The 12,179-nt window shown below is 53.7% G+C and overlaps 1 pseudogene; it reads right to left on the bottom strand.

Moving 5' to 3' along the window:
• Positions 1 to 34: 34 nt before the first annotated feature.
• Positions 35 to 12,168, bottom strand: LOC108889439 (E3 ubiquitin-protein ligase HECTD1-like; annotated as a pseudogene).
• Positions 12,169 to 12,179: the final 11 nt, after the last annotated feature.

Below are 12,179 nucleotides of genomic sequence, written 5' to 3'. Positions count from 1 at the left end.
GTGTGTGTGTGTGTGTGTATGAGTGTGTGTGTACCTCTGAAGGCCTCCATCTGGTTTCTGGATGCCCGTGTGCATACAGAAATCAAACATCAGCTCCACGTACTCCTCTGCATTCTCCCATGGTCACCATCTGTACAACACACACACTCTCCTTCAGGACAGAGCTGACAGTGGGTATGAACCTGTGTGTGTGTGTGTGTGTGTGTGTGTGTTTTTACCTCATCGTCTCCGTTTGGTTTCAGGTCCACAGCTGAGAAACCGTGAACCTTAGAGGACGGACAGAACTGGAAGTTTAACCTGAGGGAGGAGACAGTGTTTTTACTGTGAAACCTGCCACACTCTGTACAGACTTTAGTCTGGGTCCCTTAAACGCACCACTCATGTCTGTGGCTGCAGATGTTGGTGTGTTTGTTTTTGTTTGTTTTTTTACCCCAGGTCCTCGATGCTGAGGGGGGGTCCAGAGCCGAGCGGTTCCTGAGCATCAGGTCCTGCAGCCTGGTGTTCTTCTCATCCTCAGATAAACTCTTACTGGACAGAATCTGCCTCCTCTTCACCGCCAGCTCCTTCACCTCCTTCAGGAAGCTCGCCCTGCAGACAGAGACAGTTACACCTGTCCCACCTGTCCTCCTGTCCACCTGTCACACCTGTCCCACCTGTCCTCCTGTCCCACCTGTCCCACCTGTCCTCCTGTCACTCCTGTCCCACCTGTCACACCTGTCCCACCTGTCCACCTGTCCCACCTGTCCTCCTGTCCACCTGTCACACCTGTCCCACCTGTCCTCCTGTCCCACCTGTCCCACCTGTCCTCCTGTCCCACCTGTCCTCCTGTCACTCCTGTCCCACCTGTCACACCTGTCCCACCTGTCCACCTGTCACACCTGTCCTCCTGTCCACCTGTCACACCTGTCCCACCTGTCCTCCTGTCCACCTGTCCCACCTGTCCTCCTGTCCCACCTGTCCTCCTGTCCCCCTGTCCACCTGTCACACCTGTCCTCCTGTCCCACCTGTCCACCTGTCCCACCTGTCCCACCTGTCCACCTGTCACACCTGTCCTCTCTGCCTGATTTATCATCGTTATACTTCCCTCAGGTGATGCACCTGTCGTGGGCGGCGTCTCACCTGTGCGGGTTGACGAGCTGGAAGTCGTCCCAGGTCAGGATGCCGTGGTACCAGGCCGGCGGTTTGGGTTTGGGTGGGTCCATGATGAACTCGGACTTGGAGTCCTCGTCGAAGCTGCCCACAGAGTAGGTCTCCTGGCTCTCCTCGGTGGACGCCTCCGACTGCACCTCGGACAGCAGCAGGAAGGGCGGGTGGGGCCGCTCAGGGTCGTGACCCTGCGGCGAGCTGCGGGACTGGTACAGCAGCTTGCTCATGTTGGACTTGATGTCCCCCATGCAGAGCAGCTTGAAGAAAGGCTGGGACACAGGCAGGTCCACCAGACGGTTGTCCTGGATACACTTGGCCAGGAAGACACCCAGGAAGTGGAAGAGCTTGGTGATTCGCTCCAGCTCCTCGCTGTCCTGAGGGAACGGCGCCGGGAAGAGGCCACAGGAGCGCTGCACGTAGAAACCAGGAGGCTTCAGACCGCCGCCCAGGTCCACCTGAGACACAGAGACACAGGGTCAGGACCAGGACCAGTTCACTGTGGTGGAGGTGAAACTAATACAGAGAACATTTAAAGACTAAAAACAGCTTCTCAGAGGCTGTGTGTGTGTGTGTGTGTGTGTGTGTCTGACCTGTCGTGACTCGTCGTCGGGGAAGTCGTCGTCACACAGCCAGATCCCCAGAGACGTCCTCTGGAACTCTGCAGCCACCAGAGCGTAAAACTCCAGCGTGGGACCGAGACCTGTTCCCTCCTCGCCCTGAAACTCCACCTGGACACAAACACACGCCGTCAGACAACAACACACACACACTTCACCGCTCATCACCTCCTGTGTCCACCTCTCACCTCCAGCACGGACTTCCTGTCGGCGTGGATCTGCATGACGGACTCGGCCCACTCCATCATGGCGTCTCCTCGCGGGACTTTGACTCGTTCGTGTTTGAGGCGACCGACCCTGAACTCTCCGGGGTCGTCCCGCCGCACCGTGGTGGACGGCCGAGAGCGCTCCATGGTCGCCTCCCGCCGGTTCTGCAGCCACACGATGGCCCTGCAGACGCAGCGAGGTCAGAGGTCAGAGGTCAGAGGTTAGAGCCTGTTTCCTGAGGTTCTGGTTTTATTGTGATTTTTTTCACCACGTTGATTCTTTAAATACGTAAGAAGACTCTCTCTCTGTCTCGGTTTAAAATGTCTGCCTGTTTTGTTGTGACTGTACAGACTGAAGCTTTGAACCAGGCCGGCAGTGTCAGGTCTGTGTGTTGTACAGCTGACAGTAGCAGTGTCTGTTCCCGCCCTCAGACTCACCTGGAGGCTCCGAAGGCGGTGCAGGTGAAGTAGAGCTGTCGGGTCTCAAAGGGGATGAGGAAAGGACACTTGGAGGTGAGCTGTTCACACCAGTCAGGCAGAGCTCCGCTGGCCAGAGCCAGAGGCTCCTGGGAAACAACAGAGACCTGAGCTCAACCAGCTGCTGCCTTCACAGGTGAACTGCAGCTAGCCTCATGCTAGCTGAGCTAACACGCTGCAGTCATCTCTGACCACATCATTATCATTGTGCTGAGCTACAGACCGAGCTGTGACTGACCTCGATCTGCTGCAGGATCTTGGTTGTGATCTTCTTACTGGTGAACTCCTCTGGAGACGCGTTGAACTGCAGCTCGTCAACATCTGAACACAGAGCGGGAAAACGGTTTATTTCATGTCTGAACGAGCCTGAACACTTTCAATCTGACAAACTGAAGAAAAGAGAAAGACGATGAAGGTTTTACAGTGTAACAGAGTGTGTTTCAGTGTGTGTGTTCGTACCCTCCTGCAGTGTGCGAGCGTTGGAGGCGGCGTCTCCTCCGATGATGTAGAGGATGCGTAGCAGCTGCAGGACGTCCTCCACCCCGCAGGCGTTCTGACTGCAGCCCGCCTTCGCCTGCGCCGCCTCCCTGGCCCCGCCCAGGATCTCGCTGCTCTGATTGGCCGAAACCGAACCAGGACTCAGGCCACCGGAGCGACCCCCGACACCGACACCGTGCTCGCAGAAGTCCTGGAGGAGGAGAGCAGACGATTGGAGGAAGTTTAGAGGCTGAAAGAAGGAAAAGCAGCGAGTGTTTGTGTGGTGGAGTGAGAATCACCATCTTCCCGCTCTCCTTCTCCTTATCAGAGTCCTTCAGCTCTCTGTACATGATCCTGCAGGACACAACACACAGTCACAACTCATCATCAGAAACAGTCCACATTCAGACTGCTGCTCCTCCTCCCTCCTCCTCTCTTACGTGTACGTCGGCTCCCAGATGCGTCGCAGTTTGTCTGTCTTCACGGCTCCGTTGCAGGAGAGCTGCAGCAGCCGCTGGACGTAGTAGAAGATGGTCGACTTGTAGTTGGACAGAGGAAGCTCCACCTCCCGGGTCGTACCCAGCCCCGCCACCTGGACACACACACAGGTGATCATCAGCACAGGCAGGTCGACGGCTGCTTCATGAGACGTTCAAGTGCAAACTGACTTCAGACCATGTGACTATTTTCAGCTGTAAGAGGCTTCTTCACATCACACCAAACTTAAAGTGAACACAACAGCGCTCGCTTTAACTCAGAGACCCTGAACGCCTCATCTGCAGCCGACTGCAGATTCAGGCTCAGCTTGACGTTTCAGATAAACCAGTTCAGACTGTGTAATATTTGTATCTGACACCATCGTCATGGTGACTCGGGTTAGGGTTACAGACAGGCTGCACGTCGTTCCTGAACCAATCACAGCTCTCCGTCCTTTACCAGGAGTTTCTGAAGCCCAGAATAAAAACCACAGTCACAGAAATGTCTCCTTTAACAATCCCAGTTCAGTCGGTCTTACCTTCAGAGTGAGAGCGAGGTGAGGAGAGGGAGCACACTCCACCTCCTCCTGAACCTCCGAACGAGGAGTTCCTGAGAGAAAACAACACGTACGGACATTTTGAAATCATGACTCCTGTTTCTTTTCTGCTGAATAAATGTTTTAAACCAGACCTGAGAGAGTGTGTGTGTGTGTGTGTGTGTGTGTGTACCTGGCGGGGGGATCTCCAGGTCCGTGGTCTGCTGGACGTTGGTTCTTCCTGGTCGGGGGTCGAAGGCGGGAACCAGAGCAGAGAACTGTCTCTTGAGGACGAAGTCGTCGTCCCACGTCCTCCTGCGACCTCCTTTGGTCTCGTACTCCTCCTCCTCCTGCAGGAGAGCAGCCGCACACTCATTCCTCCTCATCCTCACCTCCTGTCACATTTATTCTACAACCCATAGAAACAAGAAGACAGTTTCTGTACCAGGACCTCCTCGTACTCCTGGTCCTCCTGATTGTCGTCTTCGTTCTCGTCGTCGTCGTCGTCCGGCTCGGGGAGGTCCTCCTCGTCGTCCAGCTCGGCCAATAACGTGTTGGCACGACAGCTGTCCAGGAAGTCTGCAGGAAGAGGAAACAGGAGACATGACGCTAACATCCACAGAGATCAGACACAGCAGCAGCGACGCTGGAACCTCCACTCTTTTTATTTGGTTTTTCCAAAGCAGATTTATATAATATATATTAAATATCATATATCTCAGAGTCAGAGACGTGCTGGACAGAGTGTTTGCTGATTCGTCTCAGGGCTGTGTGATATGTGTCGTTCATGCTGCAGAGGTGAAACCCTGCGTTTAGGAACCAGCTCCTGGATCGGTCTCAGCTGGTCCTTCTGATCAGAGCGACCTGGTTCTGTCTCACCAGCCATGAGGTGGACCGTAACATCATCATCCTCCACGTGATCGAAACATATTTGTGTAAAGAGTGGACGATGAGGACGGAGGGTTAGCTCGGAGCCTCTGGGTCTGATGTGGACCTGAGCTCTGAGAGCAGCTGCTGTAAATAACCTGAATCATCGTATCACACAGACCTGACTCTGTCGTCAAACCTCAGCTCTGTGCGACAGAACCATCACGATATTCAGACTGAAGTTAGGCAGCAGGTTAGCTGAAGCAGGCTGAGAGTGTGTGTGTGTGTGTGTGAGGACATTCTGGTTCTGACCTGGTTTGAGGGTTCAGGTCAGAGTGTCCTCACAGCTGCAGGAAGTGTGTGTGTGTGTGTGTGTGTGTGATCACCAACCATAGAGAGAGAACTCAGCCTCCTGGCCTGTGTCGCTCTCGCTGGACGTGGACGTCAGGCTGGTCGTCAGGGTGTTGCTTAGCAACTGGCCCACCGACAGACCCGTGGTGGCCGTGGCTACGTTATTGCTGCTGGTTACTATGGAGGTTGACATGGTAACGGTGGAGGTGGTGCCAGTGGTGGTGAGGTTAGGAAAGCTCTGAGCGCCCATGAGAGGAGAAGCTGCAAACAAACACAAACACAAACAAACAAACACAAACAAAGGGCGGTTAGTCGGTCAGAAACCAGAGAGACGAAGCAGCAGCTGAAGCTCGTTAAGCTCCGGTCAGCTGACCGGAGGCGGCTGCTGATTGGCTGCAGGATGAGGACCAGGACACCCACCCTGAACCTGGTCTCTAGTCCACCTCAGGTGTCAGTCTGAGAGGACGTCAGCATCTGTAGCCACCACACAGCAAACTCCACTCACCTGAGCATCACGTTACACCTGTTTCACCGGGCAGGTTTCACTCAGCGGAGACTCGACCTTATTCTGCTCCTTCATCACCGTATCACAATACTGAGCTAACATCAGGGCAACAGAAAGGACCATGAAGCCGTCTCAGACCACGTTACTGGTCCCGGCTGATTCACACTGTGACTGATGAAGTGAGTGCTGCGTTTATTTAACTCACTGTAAACAGACAATAAAGCTACAAACAACCCACAATGCAACACTCTAAAATACCGTCGTTTCACTAGAACTCGCTCAATTTAAAGAGAAAGATTTTAATTTGACTTTTTAACTAAGTTACAAGGAGCTGGGTTTTATGGAGATTTGAGAAGGAATAAGAACTCTGAGTCGTATCTGTAGAGGAGTCGAATCCACACGACTGGTTTTCAGGTGAAGCTGGTTTAGACGCAGGTGAAGTGACTTTGACTGAGATTCTTTTAAAATGAACAGGTCCATCAGGTGTTTGCACCTGTGACGACCTGTACACCTGTAAACTGCTCGGGTTAGTGCGTGCTGATGAGTTAGTCCACACTACATTAACCAACCGTATAGTAATACTGGTCCTTGTTAGGTACAGTGCAGTATTAGTGTAGTAGTACTGGAGTACTCACTGGCAGTACTCATGACGTTCCTGCCCAGCGTGTTGGTGTTGTTGTCGCTGCTGCTGCGGCTCAGGTTCATGTTGTTGGTGGCGTTGGTGCGCGACATGTTGGGCGCACGGCGGACGAAGGACTCCATGAGGCTGGCCTCGCGGGACGACAGGTTGGGAACGCTGGCGCTGGAGCTCATGGGAGCGCCAGCGGCCAGCAGCGAGCTGACCGACAGCCGGGCGTTAGTGGCCGAGCACAGAGGTCTCTGAGAGGGCGTGTCCTTGCTGGACGACTCCGACACCGAGCTGACGTCGGGGGAGCTGACGCTCACCAGCCCCATGGAGATGGCGGTCGCCGGGTCAGTGGTCGCCGTGGATGAGTCCTTATTTCTGGCTTCGTCTCCGGGGGCGGGCGTGTCGGCGGTGAGCGTGCCGGAGCTGGACGCAGAGCCGGACCCGCCCTCCGCCGCGGCCGACAGCACGACGATCGGCTCCTGCTGCTGTCCGTCAGAGCCGACCCCGCCTCCCGTCACTCCCCCCGCCGCGGAGCCCTGGTCGAGCAGCAGCCCCTCGGCCCTCCTCTCCAGCCGCAGACCCCCCGCGCCCGGCAGCCCGGCGGAGGAGCTCAGGCTGATGTCGGAGGAGGAGGCGACGCTGCAGACGGAGCTGCTGCTGCCCTTCCTGCTGGAGGAGCTGGCCCCGCCGAGCGACGCGGCCCCGCCCTTGTCGGGACAGTTATTTTTCACCAGGCTGCTCCACGACTGCTGCTGCGAGGACGACGAGGAGGTGGTGGTGGTGGCGCCGCCGCTGGCCGCCGGCGTCACGGACGGTCCCACCGTGGAGGAGGCGGGGCCTGAAACAGTGGATGAGACAGGTTTGGGGTGACGGCGCTGTGGCAGCCGACTCAGGGTCGTACCCTGGAGCAAGCTTGAGGTCAAACTTCCCTTCAGCGCCCATACGGTAAGAGTTAGAGCCGCCAGCATCCCAGGTTACATCAATCCAGCCTGGATGGACAGAGAGATAGGAGGGAGACGGACGGATGGATGTCAGAGACCCGGCAGAGAGAGACAGAGACAGACAGAGAGAGAGAGGGGGACAGAGTGGTAGAGAGAGAGAGAGAGAGAGAGTGGTAGAGGGAGGTAGACAGACAGCAGAGAAGCAGCTTACAGTCAGAGCAGCTCCACACTGGACCACAACAGCAGATTTTCATTTAAAGTCACAATGAAAAGTCAAAGTTTCTCGAGGTCTTGAGAAACTTTTGTGCACAAACCTGTGGGAGAGTCCACAGAAATTTATTTTGAGCTTGGCCGAGAGTCGGGGGAAAAGAACGAGATGTCAACAAACTTTGAGATGTCGTGCAACTTTCAAGATCTTGTCGAAGTACATCTTTAGTACCAACCTTCAGATTTTTGAACATCATGTATGAAAAACTGATGTAACTTAGTGATATTTGTAGTTTCAGGTTTTAATATCAACACAAAAACTAAAAATATGAAAGCCAAACAAAGAGAAGAGGAATCCTCTTAACAACCTGCTCACTTTGTTAAAATGAGCCAAATTCAAAACGTTCTTCTTCCTTTAATCCATCCAGTCCCACTGCGACAAGGAACACGTTCTGTGCATCATTAAATATTCAATAAATGAAGTAATAACCATAACAACACTGTTTCACTGTGACTTTAAAGACCATGAGGTTCTGGACTCTACTCGTGGAGGTTTTGGTCCAGGTGGAGCGACGAGAGAGAAAAATATGAACACAGTCACAGAAAATGACAATCAAAGCAAAAGTAGAAAATATTCCTGGCAAATGCAAAAGCGTCAAAGCCACAGAGAAGGAGATCAAACAATAACGTCATCCTGGATCATGATTCAGTAAAACATGACAATCAACAGAGTCTCTGACAGGACCAGGTCTGAACCCAGAACACGGGGGGGGGGGAGGAGAGGAGGAGAGGAGGAGGGAGGAGAGGAGGGGGGGGAGGAGAAGAGAGGAGGAGAGGAGGAGAGGAGGGGGGAGGAGGAGAAGAGAGGAGAGAGGAGGAGGGGGAGGAGGGAGAGAGGAGGGGGGGGGAGGAGGGGGGAGGAGGAGAGGAGGAGAGAGGAGGAGAGGAGGAGGAGGAGGGGGAGGAGAGAGGGAGGGGAGGAGGAGAGGAGGAGAGGAGGAGAGAGGAGGAGGAGGAGGAGGAGGAGGAGGAGGGGGGAGGAGGGGGGAGAAGAGAGGAGGAGGAGAAAGGAGAGAGGAGGAGGGAGGAGGGGGGAGAGGAGGAGAGAGGAGAGAGGAGGAGGGAGGAGGAGAGGAGGAGAGGAGGGGGGGGGGAGGAGGGAGGAGAGGAGGAGGACAGGAGGAGGGAGGAGGGAGGAGAGAGGAGGGGGGGAGGAGAGAGGAGAGAGGGGAGGAGAAGAAAGGAGGAAGAAGGGAGGAGGAGGAGGGAGGAGGAGGAGAAAGGAGGAGGAAGAGGGAGGAGGACAGGAGGAGGGAGGAGAGAGGGAGGGGGGGGAGGAGGAGGAGGAGAAAGGAGGAGGGAGGAGAGGAAGAGGAGAAGAGAGGAGGAAGAAGGAGGAGGAGGGCGTTTGTCGATTATCACTTCCTCTCAGATCTGACCTCTAACGCTGACGGCCAGGTGACCTGCTGCTGCTGTTCTAACAGTAACACCTGAGCTCCTCACCTGTTCACTAACAGAACCCTGCAGCTGCAGAGTAAAACAGACCTCACATACAGCTCAGGTTAGTCTGGATAAGTCCAGGGCTGCAGTGCATGTGTGAAATAATAACAGCTAATACAGACGTCTCTCTTGAGAACAGCTATGATCCAATCAGTGTATCTGAACCTGCTGAAACAGACAGCTCTGAGGTCGACTCTGCTGGAACCTCTCACTTGGACTCGAGGATGAACTGATTAGAGTCTGGTGTTTACGCTGATGAACTGGGGATGAACGGTGGTGGAGGAGGTGATTCTAGTTTCTAACTTCCAGCTGCAAATTAAAGTGAGCAGAAAAAGATGAGTGGAGAATGAAGCTGTGTGTAGGAACAAAGATGTGGATCACAGGCTGTCAGGACGGAGAGAAACAACAGTTACAGACCAGACGTGTCCGACGGATTCTAACCAACCAAAGCTGGCTGTAAAAATCCTTCCAGGTGCAGGTTTCACTCTGTTTACAGAACTACTGCTGCTACAGAGGACAATCATCAGACTGATGTGAAGTACCCCTTACATTAGAGAGGATTAATGAATAGAAACTGTGGGCAGACATTAGAAACCAGCAGATATTGAAGTTAGTTTAGTTTTCTGAACTGGAGCCTGTGATTCTTCACCTCAGTCTCTGGATGTTTCAGACAGACTCATCTACAATCTGAGCTCCTGAATTTCAAATTCTGGAAAATACAAACACAGTTTTAACAATTCAGATGCTGGAGGGAACGTCTGCCACAGCTGAGCCTCTGAACAGACCCTGAGACCAGAGGAGTTCAGGTGTCTGCTGTGAGAGTCCTCGCTCCTCTGAGGCTGAAACACCAACAACAGGTTTAGATTTCTCAGTTAGGACGTGTCTTACCGTTGTGAGCCTCTCCGGTGACCGTGCCCTCTCCCGCCGGGTTTCCGTCCTGGTCTCGCCACTTCCAGTCGATGCCGCGGACGACCCGTGCCCCAGGAACGATGTACTTCATCACCTGGGAGCGAAACAGGCGCCGCTGGCGGCGGAGGTTCGCCTCCGCCTCCTTCACAGCTTTACCTGAGGAGGACGACAGAGAGAGACGGGTTAATGAAAAGAAAGAGGAAAAGAAAAACAAAGCGAGGACGTTGACGTGTCCTCACCGAGCTGGTCCTCGCAGACGGCGGTGACGGTGCCGTACAGCTCCAGTCCAGACAGGGACAGGTAGTGAGTCTGACCGCTGGCGTTCTTCCCCATCTGTTTGATCCTGATGTGTCTCCAGCCCTGCTTCTCCTCTTTGGACGGGTCCAGAGGCCACGTGGCCGTCGACCTGTACAAACACCCACACAACAAATCAGGCTCTGGCTGCGTGCTGCCTTCAGGTCATAGCTTATCATCTGTAAATATGAGCTCCAGGTGTGTAGGATTAGTGAGGAGTTCAGGGGACTGAAACATGAGTGTCGTACCCTGGTTCGTTGAGGCTGCAGTCGTCTACATGAGTGTAAAGAGTCGTCCAGTTCTGACCGTCCTTCGACACCTGAAACACCCAGTTCCTCAACGCAGAGCGGCCGTAACCCCTGAGAGAGGAGGAGGAGGAGGAGGAGGAGGAGGAGGAGGAGAGAGAAAAGGATGAAGCTCTGCACTGAAACGTTCTACGTTAGTTCTCGTTACCTGGCGTGTCTCAGGGTGTGTGTTTGTTTCGTTACCTGGCGTGTCTCAGGGTGTGTGTTTGTTTCGTTACCTGGCGTGTCTCAGGGTGTGTTTGGTTTCGTTACCTGGCGTGTCTCAGGGTGTACGCTGAGGGAATGACCCGAGGCCGGTCGACGGCGAACCAGGCGTTCTTGTCGTCGTTAGTGTGGCAGTTCAGGGCGGAGCTATCCCGACTCAGGATGTCCTCCAAGCGCCCGTAGGGGAGGTTACGCCCCTCTGATGATGTCACCACCACCAGGCCGTAGGCAGCAGGGTTTACCCACTCGTACGCCGTCCTGAGCACAACAGAAAAGAGGTTTAACAACGCTGGAATGTAACTGAAACTCCAGCTGAGAGACTGAGACGTCTGTCACAGAGAGAATAACGTCAGATTAAACTCTGCAGGGTTCAGGTTCTTACTTGGCGTTGGTTCCGACCCAGTAGATGATGCCGTTCTCGTCAAAGTCGTGCTGGTGTCTGAAGGTGAAGGTCTGTCCTTCCCTCAGCTTCCTCACAAAGACGAAGGACGAGCGCTCAAAGTCATACCACTGCTTCGCCACCTGGAGGACGAAGAGGAGGAGGAGGAGGAGGAGGTTAACGAGGAGCTGATTCTACATCAAAGTGAAATATTTATTCCCAGTGAAACGAGGTACAGCTGCAGCTAATCTGACATGAACGTCTAGAAAAGACTGTGTCAGATTGGATCTTCTTGTACATGTGTGTGTGTGTGTGTGTGTGTGTGTAATGTCGTGTCCTCACCATCTTCAGCAGGTACTGCTCCAGAGACTCCACAGTAGCGAGCGGCTCCATCTTCAACATACGCCCCGTCCGGTCGATCAGAGCCGTCTCACCCGGCGCTCGCTCGAGACGGAAACGCAACCTCCTCGTCAAGATCTGATCAACACACAATTAATTAATTAACACAGTTAAACACAGTTTAACAGTTTGTCCGTCTGAGTAAACCTGAAAACAGACTGAGACTCACTCACCTGCAGGTTGTAGGAGGATCCTGGAGTGTCATACAGGTGCAGAGGTAGACGTTCAATTGACTCCAGGACAGCTATCAGTTTACGGATTAAGGCAACAGCTGGTCGGCTGCAAACACACAAACACACACAGGTCAAACCCTCAGTCTGAGTCAGTGTGTGTCTGATTCTAACAGATGAATCAGTTCATTAACTGAAGGAGGATGTGGTGACTCATTAAAACCATCGTTACCTTTCATCGTCTTCATTCTCGCTGAAAGCCGCCTTAAAGACATTGATCCTCTCCATTAAAGGCTTACAATCATGTTTCAGGTCCAGTTCCACGCTCTGCACACAGACACAGCACAGACACTCTGAGCAGGTTGAAAACAAGCCGACTTGTTTTTCCAGGTGAAGACGTGATAACCTGGTTCTAACGTGGTTTAACTCACATTGTTGAGGACCGTGAACAGAGCCTGGACCAGGCCACTGCTGCACATCTCATACGGAGAGATGGTGTTTTCATCCTTCAAAACTACAATCAGGTTCTCCAGAGCGGTTTTCATCAGGTCCCTCCACGTGTTCTCCCTTCAATACACTGCAGCA

This window comes from Lates calcarifer, unplaced genomic scaffold (assembly GCF_001640805.2).
Source record: "Lates calcarifer isolate ASB-BC8 unplaced genomic scaffold, TLL_Latcal_v3 _unitig_1555_quiver_2047, whole genome shotgun sequence".
NCBI lineage: Eukaryota > Metazoa > Chordata > Actinopteri > Centropomidae > Lates > Lates calcarifer.
The sequence above is the reverse complement of the archived record's forward strand: the minus strand, read 5'-3'. Positions and strand labels throughout refer to the sequence as shown.